Below are 14,334 nucleotides of genomic sequence, written 5' to 3'. Positions count from 1 at the left end.
GGGTCCAAAAACAAGCTCTCTTAATTCTACTCTAATCTAAACACGGCTTTCCCATGCATCGCATAGATAGTAGAGTGAATTGGTAGCTACAACAACTCACAAGTTAAAACTAGAATTAAAGAAACAACCACAAGATGATAATCCGAATTAACGAAGATGTAATTAATAAACGGTAATAATCATGTCAACCACAACCCTAGAAACTATTACAAAGAAAAAATAAAAGAATGAAGAACTCTATGATTTTTTCCTCCAAAAGTTGTTCCACGTGATGTTCTTCCGGTCGCAAAACTCCTGTAAAAATGATGTTTAATGACTATTTATATGTGTAAGAAGAGACCCAAACAAAATAATCAAGTCCAAAAACAAATAGGAGATGATTTTGGACTTGGGCATATGTTTGGATCGGGTTTTGGATGATCGGGGAGCGTTTTGGCGCCTATTTTGGAAAGTTGATACTTTGGAAGAATTTCATGAATTTGGGTTGAAGTGTATTTCAATATTATAGATGTCCGTATAGGATTCCGATCCTGGGAATAGCTGCGTATGGTGATTCTGGTCTTAGGAGTGCTTCCGAATGTGAATTTAGAGGTCCGTAGGTCATTTCGGGGTCATTTGGCAAAAGTTGGAAATTTGAAGGTTTTTGGGAAGTTTGACCGAGAGTGGACTTTTTGATATCCAGTTCGTATTCCGATTCCGAAAGTTGGAGTAAGTACATAATATCAAATGTGACTTGTGTGCAAAATTTGAGATCAATTGAACTTGATTTGATAGGTTTCAAATCGAACGTAGAAGTTGGAATTTCTTTGTTTCATTAGGCTTGAATTGGAGTGTGAATCATGTTTTTAGTAAAGTTTGATGTGATTTGAGGCCTCCACTAAGTTCGTATAATGTTTTAGGACTCTTTGGTATATTTGGTTGGGGTTCCAGAGGCCTAGAGTGTATTTCAGATTATTTTGGGCTACTTTGGATGCTGATTTTCTGGTGTCTGGTGTTGTTCTTGCATTCTCGTTGATCCTCTCATATTCGCGAAGAAGAATTTGGCTTCTGGGATTTTGTTCTTCGTGTTTGCGAAGAGGCTCTCGCGTTCGCAAAGAAGGAAATCTCTGTTGCACAGGTCTGACTTCGGAGGCTTATATCTCGCAATCTATAAGGAATTTGAAGATGATCAAAAATGAAAGTGTATCCCTTTGTTCCTAGATTTTAGAAATGTAACCCATTTAGCATTTGGATTTATGTCAAAAAAGTTATGGCTGGTACACTACAGGCTGTCCAGGAAGATGAAGAAGAAATTTATGTTGCATAGGGGTGACTTTGGCAGCTTATATCTCAAAATCTATAAGGAATTGAGAGATGACCAAAACACGAAAGTTGTAGATCATGGTGTCTACTTTTCAGAAAGTTAAATCATTTGTCATTTGGTGTTTTGTACAAAAGGTTATGACCATCATACTAGAGGCTGTCTGAGAAGAGCTTGGAAATGGCTTTTGAGAATTTTGTTCATCGCGAACATGATGGGAGGTCCGCGAACGCGAAATATGGTCGCCTGGGCAGTGTATAAGTTTGCAAAAATGGGTTTATCTCATTTCATCTCATTTCTCCATGGGAGTCGACCTAGGAGCGATTTTAGAGCTCCATCTTCATCATCTATGTCAAGGTAAGTGATTCCTACTAGGTCATCACTTGTTTTAAAAGTCAATTCTGTGTTCCGAGGCCATGAAATCCTCCTTTTGTCTCACCTCAATTTATGTGCACATTCAAAGCGTAAATCCGGAAATCTTTTATGTGAAAATTTGAGAAAAATGCTAATTTTGCCTTTTAAATTGAATTTAAGTTGACTTTGATCAACATTTTGGGTAAATGGACCTGGACCCGTGATTACACTGTCCCTGAGGGTCCATAGAAAAATATGGGACTTGGGCGTATGCCTGGAATTGAATTCCGAGGTCCCTAGCCCGATAAATGAATTTTTTAAATAAATTGTTTAATTGAAATTATAAGAGTTTTTGGAAATTTAAAGATGTCTGAATTTGATGGTATCTGGCCCGTAATTTGGTTCCATAGCCCGGTACATATTTAATATAATATTTAAGTTGTGCCTGTAAAATTTGATAAGAAACAAAATTCATATGACGTGAATCGGACCATCTTTTGTGAAATTGGAAACTTAAGAGTTCTTGAGATTTTTCTTTGATTTTGATGCTAAACTCATAGTTCTAGGTGTTATTTTGGTGATTAGATCGCATGAGCAAGTCTGTATGATGGTTTTAGGTTAGTATGCATGTTTGGTTTGGAGCCCCGAGGGCTCGGGTGAGTTTTAGATGGGGTTCGGGATGTTTTGAGACTTAGAATTTCTGCTGTTGTTGTTGTTGCAGGTGCTCAGATGGTTCCTTCTTCGCGTTTGCAAAGGAACTCTCGCGAATGCAAAGAGTAAAGTGTGTCTGAAGGAAACTCCTTCTACGCGAACACGAGGCACATATTGCGAATGCAGAGCATTGAGAGAGTTACCCTTTGCGAACACGACCTGGCTATCACAAATACGAAGGCCATTATGGCAGGGACCTAAAGTAGGGGTGGAATACTCATCGCGAATACGTTATATGGATCGCGAGCGTGAAGGCTGGGGGGAGAATGCCTTCACGAACGCAAAGGCTTGTGGCCGCTGCGTCTCGCGAACGCGACAGACCCTTCGCGAATGCGAAGAAGGTCTGCCCAGCGATTTAAAACAGAGCCAAAACGGGATTTAAGCCATAATTTCATATCTCCTTCCCCAAAAGAAGACCTTAGGCAATTTTTGATGAGCAAATTCAACCCCAAATCACAGGTATGTGTTCTTGAACTGATTTCCTTCATTTTCTATCAACACCTATTAGATTTCTAGGCCTAAATCTTGTTCTTTAAGGGTAGAAATTAGGGATTTTACAAATTTGGGGATTTAGACCTCGATTTGGAGTCGAATTCCGAATTGGGCTCGTGGGGGAATGGGTGAATGGGTTTTGGTTCGAACCTCGAGTTTTGACCAAGCAAGCCCGGGGTCGGGTTTTGACTTTTTGGGAGAATGTTGGGAAATTTGTAGTTTTATAGTTGAATTGATTTCTTGAGCTTCAAATAATGTTAATAAGTTAATAGTGACTAGATACAATTGAATTGGAAGTGGAACCAAAAGGAAAAGCGTTGTTTGAGGCTTGAGTTTGGCCGTGGAAATTTGAGGTAAGTGTTTGGCCTAACCTTAGCTTGATAGAATAGGTGTAGTGTCTTATTTGTTATGTATTAAAGTCGAGTACGACGTATAGGTGAGGTGACGAGTATCTATACGTTGGTGTCAAGCATTCCCGTGAGTCTTATATTAGGATTGTTGTGATTTTATTATGTATTAATCATGCTTAATTTGATGATTAGCAACTGTGGTACAAAACTTATGATGAATTCTTAGTAATTGGCAATTGTCAAGTATTGGCTCAAGTTGAGGTTTATTTGGTGAATTAACTGTTGAAACTGGATTGGTTATAGATGATTCTCTTGCCGGGATGATATTGTTTATATTGTTGACTCCCTTGCCAGGACGATATTGTTTATGTTGTTGATTCTATTGTTGATTCCTTGACAAAATGTTATTATTTCATTTGTTTGGGTGAGGAAGAGTGTAAAGCACGAAGGTTAATGTCGTGCACGATATTGTGAGAGAGTGTTAATACACGAAGGGTGATGCCGTGCCGATATTGTGAGTGTTAATGCACGAAGGGTGATGTCGTGCCATATTATTGAGAGTAAAAACACGAAGGGTGATGCCGTGCCATGATTATGAGAGAGTAAAAGCACGAAGGATGATGTCGTGCCGTTTTGTTGATCTATATGGTGAGGATGAGAGTAAAAGCACGAAGGGTGACGTCGTGCACTTGTTTTTGTGTTATTATCTCCGTTGCTTCAAGTTTGGTATTTACTTTGTCGCTTTATTTCATTATGGTCATAACCTGATATCCCCCCCCCAACATGTTCCCCCTGTTTCTGTCTTATCCTGTTTAATTCTTGTTATTATTGCTTCTTGTATATGATAAAATTGCACAGGTTTATATGGTTGTCGCGTCCTAGCCTCGTCACTACTTCACAGGGGTTAGGCTCGACACTTACCAGTACATGGGATCAGTTGTACTGATACTACACTCAACACTCTTTTGTGCAGATCCCGGCACTGGACCCTACGGACCATTGTTCGAGGTTGTTGCCTTCAGTCCAGTGGAGACCCGAGGTAGTCCTGCAGGCGTCCACAGGCCTTGGCGTCCCCTTCTATCATGTTTCCTTCTGTTTTATTTATTTCTGAGACAGATTTGTACTTTTATTGTTCAGACCACTATTTGTAGTATTCTTAGACAGTCCGTAAGATTATGACTCCAGTTCTGGGTAGAACTCTATTATGGATTCATATTTGTATTAAGTTAACTTGTTAATTCCGTTCTTCCGCATTATTATTCCACTATTTATATTGTGTTAACTTGTAGATTGTTAAAAGCTAAAATGAAAAGGGTAAATTAAACGGAGTAGTTGGCTTGCCTAGCTTTCACTAGTAGACGCCATCACGATCCTGACAACGGGAAATCCGGGTCGTGACACCCACATATTGCAAGTTAAATACTTGGATTATGTATAGATTTTAACATAGAAAATTAGTGAAATTTTGGGGTTTTGGTAGAAAACCTAGAAAGTGATATTTTTGATTTTGACCACGAATTTGGGCATGGAATTGAGAATAAATTATATATTTGAGTTCGTGATGTTACGGGTAATGTTTATCTTCGATAATCTTCAGAATCCGGGCACGTGGGCCTGAGGGTTGATTTTATTGACTTTTCGAGCATAATTGAAAATTATTGTAAATTGAATTATAATAAGTATTGGAGTATATATTAATGAATTTGCAAATTTATTGACTAGTTTTGCAGCGTTGGGCATCGGTTTGAGTTGCTGGAAAGGCTTGGGAGCCGGCTATGGAACTTCGGAGCGAGGTAAGTCTCTTTTCTAACTTTGAAAGAGGGAATTAACCCCATAGGTTAATTGAGTTAATATGTGCTTCTATTCATGGGGGCTACGTACGTAAGAGGTGACGAGAGTCCGTACATAGCTACTAATTATGCATATGTCCTGGTAGTTTTAGATTTACACCATGCCTTGTTGATACCGTTATTTGATTATGTTTATTATTTGCCTTGAAAAGAATTGAGATCGAGTATGCTTATTAAATGCCTTGAAAAGAGTTTAAATTGAGGATTTCGAGACTTGAAAGTTTTCATTTGAATTTCTTATTTTTTAAAAAGAATTGAAGAATATTATAATAACTTAGGAAATCTATGTGCAACCACGTCGCAAATATATTCCACGAGCAGGGTAAATTTTTACTACTCTCATGGAAGCGGGTCGTTCGCCTCGACAGTTAATAGATGCATCTATGGTTAATGTCATTCGACCCTTGGCAGTGCACAATTTATATTTATATGTTGGTTCGTGTCGTTCAACCCTCACAGTGCACAATTTATATTTATATGTTGGATTGGGTCGTACGACCTCGGCATGACTTGCGCATGATAACTCTTTGGAACTAATAATAATAGATATTGCTTTATTGGCTTGGGATATGAATTATTAAATGATGAAAAATGAATTTGGGAATTTCTATTAATAAAGAGAATTGTTGATTATTTCCGATTATTGGATTTTCAGCTATGTTATGTATTCAATGCTTAAATATAATATCAACATTTTACTGTTACCCCATAGTAAGTGTCGGAGTTGGGCTCTCGTCACTACTTCTTCGAGGTTAGATTGGATACTTATTGGGTACGCGTTAATTTCCGTACTCATACTACACTTGCTGCACATTTTTGTGCAGGTGCATATATGTCTAGTGGCCTTGTGGGCGCAGATGCGTGGTTGATGCAGGGACTTAGGTGAGCTACATCCCATGTTACGATCCGTAGCCAGCAGAGTCTCCTTAAGAGTCATGTATACATTTCCTGTCTAATTTGTATTCCGGACAGATACTGTATTTTATCTCACTCCCTAGTTGATGCTCATGCACTTGTGACACCGGGTTTTGGGGGCATTTATGGGTTGTTCAGTATTGTAGTTGTAAAAATATTATCATTTACTTTGTGAATTTTATCACTCATCATTTAATTGAGGGAAATTATGATTTCAAAAATACTAAAATGAGAACCAAGTTAATTATTTATTTTTGGCTTGCCTGATAGCGGTGTTAGGCACCATCACGACCTTTAATCAATTTTGGGTCGTGACAGTAAGTGTCTGTAATTTTCATGAAGTTTTGAATGTGCTTCTGCGGGTCTTCATGAGATAGACCCACATATTGCCCTGTGGATTGAATCAGCTGTACCATGTACAGTTTGAGTTCAAAGTGACCCATGATGTCAGGCTTCACAATCGCTTGAGTCTAAAGAGCCAGTTTGGGCCTTGCAGCTTCTATCACCGGACGCTCTTCATTACTTGCCATCTCTATTGGCTGTGGTTGAACTACGATGTCCAATCTCTTTCAATTCTAGTTCTAGATTTAACTTCCCTCCTTATTGTATGAAGTGTTCGTTCGAGTTCAAGATCAAGAGGAAGGAGATTGTTTGCACTTGTACTCCTCCGCATTCAAGAGAAGAGCCTGCAATATCACAAATAAAGAAAATGAAAAATTAAAACTTGAACAAATAATGAAAAAAGCTTAACTTAACTAAACAATTCATAACTAAGTCCCTGGCATCTCCCTGGCAACGATGCCAAAAACTTGTTGGTTCCCAATTACATGCAAGTATACATGGCCGTCAAGTAATAAAGTGACTCGAAAGTCGGATGTCAAACCCAAAGAGACTTAGATTGATCGTTAATTAAGCACACTAAAATCAATTAATTATCCAAGATATTTAAGAGTAATATTTTTCTATTAATCTACTATTGCGGAGATTAAACAAGTAACAACTAAATTATCAAGAATGCAATTTTGCATGATGAGATTTTACTTCAGAGGAGATGAAAATTCCAGGGTTGTAATCCTATTAAGTTCAATAATCACACTCGTTAATCCAGATAATTTATGGTTGCTAATTAATCGGATCACTTATATGAATAGCATGTTCCCACAATACAACTCGCTTGCCCACAATATATCAATCCTATATTCCTATGGCATTGAGTCTAGCATGAACGAATATATTACATTATTTAATTAAGCAAGACTATTAGGTATATTCCTATCCTAACCGCGAAATCGTTCCCCGAGCCACGGGTTAAAAACGCGCTCTCTTTAATTCTACTCTAATCTAAACATAGCTTTCCCAAGCATAGCATAGATATAGGATGAATTGGTAGCTACAACAATTCACAAGTTAAAACTAGAATTAAAGAAACACCCACATGATGATAATCCGAATTAACGAAGATGTAATTAATAAACGTTAATAATCATGTCAACCACAACCCTAGAAACTAGAGTGCTTAGTTCTCATGTTCGTAGTAACAATTTTCCAAGTATTTTGCATAAACAAATTATAAAGAAAAGATAAAGGAATGAAGAACTCTATGATTTTCTCCTCCAAATTTTTTTTCACATGATGTTTTTGTCTCCGGTTGCAAAACTCCTGTAAAAATGGCATTTAATGACTATTTATATGTGTAGGGAAGAGACCCAAATAAAATAATCAAGTTCAAAACCAAATAAGAAATAAAATAGACTTTTAAAATCCGAAACCCCTCGCTATAGACCAGGCCTCGCAAGCTCTGTAGCGAGCTCCTCCTCGCTTCAGGCTTCGCGTCGCCAGCTCCATAGCGAGCAAGATTGCTCGCGTTGCATGCTCTACAGCGAGCAAATATTCTTGCATCGCCCAACTGCTTAGCTTCAATTCAATTTTTGCTGCCTACTTTTCCTTTTCCTTTCTCGTTTCTTACTTTTAGTTCTAACTCCTAATATCTTTCCAAATTCATGTTTCAATTGTCTTGCCAAACTCTGATTTCTCTTGTTAGTGCTAGCTGCCTAACTCCTCCATTTCTTTTCTCTTCTTTGTTTTGCTTTCCTTTGTAACTCCTTTGCATTGCTTCTTTTCCATATTGAATAATTTTGATCCTCCATCATAAAGACACTATTTAAGATTTATTCACCATGTACTCCAAATTTGTGGTTTAGTCCAAAATTCATCTCCAACATAGCTACACATAAAATAACTCAATTAAACCGAAATATAGTATAGTTTAATATTAAAGCCCCAAAATGTAAGATAAGTAATTGTCACGACCCAAAATCGACCCGGTCGTGATGACGCCTATCGTGAAACTAGGCCAGCCGACACAACTCCCGAATCAACCATTTTCGAATAACAGTTCTTTTTATACCATTTATAAACAATAGTTTTCATAATGAAATTTTTGAAGAAAAGTGCAGAATAATTACACAAGCCCGACATCGGGGTGTCACTAGTCATGAGTATCTATCAAGGTCAGAATTCAACAAGAGTCTAAAAATGTACTGAATACAGTAATAAAAATGAGAGGAAGGAAAGCAGTGCTGCGAACATCGTACAACCACCTTGCTAACTCCGATGACTCCGCCTCAGAGCAATCAACACCCGCTACCAGGTTCCGCAATACCTGAATCTGCACACGAGGTGCAGGGAGTAATGTGAGTATTCCAACCCAGTAAGTAATAAGAGTAAATAAAGACTAAGCAGTATGAAAACACATCAACCACGTCATAGCACCACAGTGTTTACAACATGTTCCCAAACCAGGATACCATTCAATTCTTTTCGTTAAACCCCCAACTTTAGTAAAATCCTTTAAAAATTATCTTTCTAACCTTTTCAATATTGGTTTAATGAAATATGTATATAGTGGAAGTAATGAAAATCATAATCGTCCCCTCGGGCAAAACATACTTCGTATACAGCCCTTCGGCAAAACAGAAATTTATACCTATTTCATAACTTAAAAAATTCAGTTTGAATGAAAGTTGTTTTAAAGCGTGTGCTCAACATTTTCAATAGAGGCTCGATCTAAAGATGAGTGAAAGCAGTAATTAAATCAACACATTCGATAAAAACTCACTTTAAGGAGGAGTAAAAAAACAGTAAGTTCATAAACAGGCCCCTCAGGCAAAGCATCACTCATGTACATGTATATCTATAGCCCCTCGGGCAGCCTCTCAGTCACTCATGACTCACTCTTACCAGTCAGCGCTCACACTCAATAGGTACCATATAGTAACCGTTGCGGCACGCAACCCGATCCATATATCGTTGCGGCGTGCAGCCCGATCCATATATCTCGTCGACGACGCTCACTGGGGGTGTGCAGACTCCGGAGGGGTTCCTACAGCCCAAACGCTATATTGCTGCGGCGTGTAGCCCGATCCAACATATCGATGTGGCGTGCAGCCCGATCCACACACACACATACACTTATATATATATATATATATATATATATATATATATTGTTGCGGCGTGCAGCCCGATCCATAACTATATAATCCTCAGAACCAAGCCCTCGGCCTCTCTCAGTCATTAACCTCACCATCAGACTCTCGGTCTATCTCAGTTATCAACCTCACAATCAGCCTCTCGGTCTATCTTAGTCATCAACCTCACAATCGCTCGGGCCATCAGTAAGTCAGGGAACTCAGCCCAAACAGTTTTCACGTTTTAAGAAGTAAAGTGACAAAACCAGATTTAAACGATGACAGGTAAAACATGACTGAGGATGTACTTTCAAAACAAATAAAGTGAGTAAAAGTAGTGAAAATGCCCCTAAGGGTCTCAACAGGTCGGCATAAGGCCCCAAACATGGCATACAACCCAAAATATAATATCAATCTCTAAAATATGGAATATCATAATATTTCAAATCAAATATGTGACTTGACAATCGTACGGGACGGACCAAATCACAATCCTCAATGGTGCACGACTCCACGCTCGTCATCTAGGGTGTGCGTCACCTCAAAATAGCACAACGAGGTGAAATCCGGGGTTCCAAACCCTCAGGACAGTATTTACAATCATTACTTACCTCAATCCGGTCCAAATTCTAGCCCGCGATGCCTTTGACCTCACGAATCGACCTCTAGATACTCCAATATAGCCATAATCAATACATAACCATTAAAATATGCTAAGGGAATAAAGCCCACTCGAAAATATCCAATGTACATCAAAAATCCCGAAATTGCTCAAACTCGGCCCATGGGCCCACATCTCGAATTCAGATAAATTTTACATCAATAGGTTCCTAATCCTCTCACGAGTCTATACATACCAAGAACCTCAAAATTGGACCTCAATTTCTCCTTCAAATCCCCAATTTACACTCTCCAAATTCAAGCCTTAATTCCTCAATTTTAGGCTTAATTTCCATGATTAATTAGGTAGAATTTACACAAGAATCGAGTATTGAGTTCAAAAACCTTACCTCCAGGTGTTATCTCTTGAATCCCTCTTCAAATACTCTCAAAAAGCTCCAAAATCGCCCAAGCCAAATGAAAGAAATGGGCGAAAACTCGTGTTTAAAACAATCTGCCCAAGCTTCATCGAGTTGTACCTTACGCTGTGCAGGTTGTACATCCTATTATAATTTTCCCCTGCTGTACATCTTCTGTTAAAACGCCCATAACTCCTTGTAAAAATATCCAAATGATAAACGGTTTGAAGATTAAGAAACTGGACTCAAAGATATTTCATTTGATAGGTTGCACACCATATAACTCTTTATATATTCCGAGATATGAGCTTCTAAATTTGGCTCCATGCATCAGAAAATTCTGTCGAAACTGCTCCACCAGCCATCTTCAATCGATCATAACTTTATGATAAAATGTCCAAATCATGAATGGTTTATCTTTCTAGAAACTAAAATGCAAGGGCAACAACTTTTGTGTTTTGTAAATTTTCAGATTCCTTATAAATTCGAGATATAAGCTTCCAAATCCAGCTCCGCGATTGCACTAGTTGCTGTCAAAATAGCTTTCTGCAAAAAATTTCAGCAACTCTTTGGTCCGAAATTCATTCTGTTAACCTTCCGAAATCCACCCTTGGTCCTCGGGACCTTAACCAATTATACCAATATTTCCCAAAACATGATACGAACTCGCTCGAGGCCTCAAATCACATCAAACAACATCGAAATCATGAATCATACTCCAATCCAAACTTTACGAAATTTGAAATTTCAAACTTCTACATTCGATGCCAAAACCTGTCAAATCACGTCCGATTGACCTCAAATTTTGCACACAAGTCAGATTCGACACTATGGACCTGCTCCAACTTTCGGAATTGGAATCTTCCCCGATATCAAAAAGTTAAACTCTCGGCCATACTTCTCAAAAAACCTTCAAATTTCTATCTTTAGCTAAATGACTTCAAAATGACCTACGGACCTCCGAATTCACTTCCGATAGCACTCCCAACTCTAGAATCACCATACGGAGCTACTCCCAGACTCAGAATCCCAAACGGACATCGATATCACTGAAATTCACTTCAACCCAAACTTATGAAATTTCTTCCAAAATGCTAACTTCGAAAATAGGCGCCAAAATGCCCCCGTGTCATCCAAAACCTGATCTGGGCATACGCCCAAATCCGAAATCATCATACAAACCTACTGGAATCTTTAGATACCGATTCCAAGGTCGTTTACTCTAAAATCCAATCTTAGTCAATTCTTTCAACTTAAAGCTTCCGAAATGAGAATTCCCTTTCCAAATCAACACCGAATTCCCCGGAATTCAATTCCAACCATGCGTACAAGTCATAATACCTGAAGTGAAGCTGCTCATGGCCCCAAACTGCTGAACGATGCGCTAGAGCTCAAAACGATCGGTCGGATAGTTCTATCCTCCCTCACTTATACTTACGTTCGTTCTCGAACGTGCCCAGAGTTGTTCCAAAAGCCAACCAATCGCTGAATAACCTTACCGTGAACATACTCGGGGGTGATCCCACATCACCCTATCTCATATAGGTCCGATAACACAATGTAACTGAAATTTCACCATCCAACCTAGTCCATAAACCTTAGAACCACATTTCCACTTATTAAATCATCCACAAGATCAAAATCTCGCATTTATACTCTGAATAGGCCCGAACAAGTTGTAATAATCTATACCTGCAACCATCAGATGCAATTACATGACATACCGCATAACCCAAATACTTGTAGCGATAACTTCTAATCACAGTAGCTACACACAACAACCGAATATCGATAGAGAATCTCTTATCAACTAAAGTCTCATTCCAATACTTTCATATATTGCCAATGATAAATGAAACACGCAGTAAGCCGTAACCATTTCCCAGATCAACTATTCATGAAGCCACTTCTCCTTTGGCAAAGACCAGAGCAAATTCCTGAGTTGAACCTAAGTATTATCCTTCCAACATGCTGAAATCGAATCCGTTTGTATTAATTGCAGACCCCAACAATCTCATCTAATCCAACAAAATTACTCTGGTGACATGACACATCAATAAAGGCTAAAGCCACAACATGTGCAACCCGCGCACTAGTAAGCAACAATCCGACATACCCAAATCATGAAAATGATTCAAATGAAAGAGCTATACCGCAAGTTTACCAGTACCACCACAACACAAGGCTGAGAACCCGTCACATATTGTAGAAACAAAATACACGAAAATAACCCACTGGATCATACCTCCACATAGCTTCGCTCCAATGCGTGACCTCATCCAAACACTGGTCCGTATGAAACACCTTAATTCACTATGCCTAAAATCGACAACCGCACGCAATATGATGTCTTAAGCCAAAGCAATCATCGTAACCACCGCGAAGCAATTACATAACACCACACCACTCAAAAGGACATAACTGATACGCCATCCACGGAGCAATACCCAATACTCTTCCCACTCGAATTCCATTGAGAGGCCCTAATAACGCCGCACTACATGTGCCTATAACCAACAAATCCTAACGGCTCGCAACAAGGAAAGGTAACTCATAGATCCCCCTGATTACTAATAGCTTAATAACAACCGAATTAACACATCCCTCACCAATAGAAACTCGAAGTCAACAAAGCCGTCCTGATGCCAAACACACATCCATATAGGTCTACCAATGAACCACACATCAATTCTAGTTACCCACAATAGATAAATAATCCTCCAAAGGTTCACAATGACTGAATCATAGCATGTACTATCATCGACTAACTTACCCACATCGTTGCCATCCACAACTACGAGCTAACCTGTATAGGAGAACTTCCAGTCTCCAAGTGCATAAAATACACAAATTAACATATCTGATCCCAATTCCGCCGCTCGCATATATAACAAACCTTTAGTACTCAATCATCTCATGAGAGGTACACCTATAATTCTTCTGAGCCACCAAGCAAACTCGAATAGCATCCGTCGATCAAACAAGATAGTGCCGCAATACCAATAAAGCATCTATAACTCAAACACATCGACCTTTCTGAAATGTTATACCCTCATCAAGCCACACTAATCAGTGATCTCATTTATCTAGTCACTTGAAGCTACCCATGCTATCTAAGAATTTGTGACCTTCCTTTCAAATCTGAACCGTGTCCTTACACATGCAAATCTCAATCTTACACAAATAAACTGTACCATCCTAGGATAACCATGAGAACTTCATATCCCCTCCGAGCCACAAGCTACTATGTACTCCACTAGCCAAGAACTTCCCATTGATCCCATCTGAAAGAAAATTACTATACATCCCATGCTCCTTACGCCAATAGGAAAAATATACCCCTCTCATTGTGGTGGAAACCATCTAGAACTCTCCGAATTCCATTTGCACAACTCTAAATCACCAGGACTGAGTCCTTCTAACTCAACCAAGCTACGCAGGTCACTAAAACTCAAAAGAATTGACGTGCAACACTTGTAGAAACTCATTACCTCGTAAGCATCCAAGAACTAATCATATCCTTACCATACCGATTCGACCTACTTCCAAGCTATCCTATCTATCCAAGTTTCTTTCTGATTTACCTTTAACTTGATACACCTTCTTACTATAACACTACAATTCCTCAACCCAGACTCACCACACAAGACCCAAGCATAAAACCACACCGTCTAAGACTCATAAGCCGTTGATTACTCTCTTAAGTATTCCCAAAAGTGCCACATTCAAAATACTTTACTCTGAAGAGAATTACTGCGAAACTAAATCCGTTTCCTTCACCTTCCTGATACTGATATATAGAATCCCATAATTAATATAGAAAATACCACAAGTCTTGACATCTTCCAATGAAAACTCAGTTTCTAGCCACAT

This window comes from Nicotiana sylvestris, chromosome 5, assembly GCF_000393655.2.
Source record: "Nicotiana sylvestris chromosome 5, ASM39365v2, whole genome shotgun sequence".
Lineage (NCBI taxonomy): Eukaryota > Viridiplantae > Streptophyta > Magnoliopsida > Solanales > Solanaceae > Nicotiana > Nicotiana sylvestris.
This window is presented reverse-complemented; position numbering follows the sequence as displayed.